The sequence below is a fragment of the Lycium barbarum genome, chromosome 4 (genome assembly GCF_019175385.1).
Source record: "Lycium barbarum isolate Lr01 chromosome 4, ASM1917538v2, whole genome shotgun sequence".
Taxonomy (NCBI): domain Eukaryota; kingdom Viridiplantae; phylum Streptophyta; class Magnoliopsida; order Solanales; family Solanaceae; genus Lycium; species Lycium barbarum.
This window is the reverse complement of record NC_083340.1, coordinates 29,101,875-29,102,352: the sequence shown is the minus strand read 5'-3', so window position 1 is coordinate 29,102,352 and position 478 is coordinate 29,101,875.

Below are 478 nucleotides of genomic sequence, written 5' to 3'. Positions count from 1 at the left end.
AAAATGGTACCATGTGAATTGTTATTGTAGCTATTAATTTGTGCTCATATAGAGAATAGTTAGAACTCTCTACTCTAATGAATTATATATTTTCCAATTTGCTAAAGCTCTATCAGAATTTTATTATCTTGACAATATAGGACAATCTGAAAAACTTTATTACTGGTGAAGATGAAAATGAAAGAAGAGGAGGGCGGTACGGGAGATTGAGGGGGTTGGGTGGTGTTTGGTAGTCATCGAGAGATGAAGAATGTGGGACCTATAAAAGCCATTTAGGAACTAAAGACTACCCCTCACACAAGTATGACTTGGCATATCTCCGACAAAGTAAAGATTTTCATATAGACAAGCATATAAACATGCTCTTTTATCACCCAAATCCTCATAATATAATTACTCTTACCTAATAACCTCTAAATTTACCAAAGGATTTTGTCTAAGTGTTTACTTTCAAAGAAAAGTGATAATAGTTTAAAGG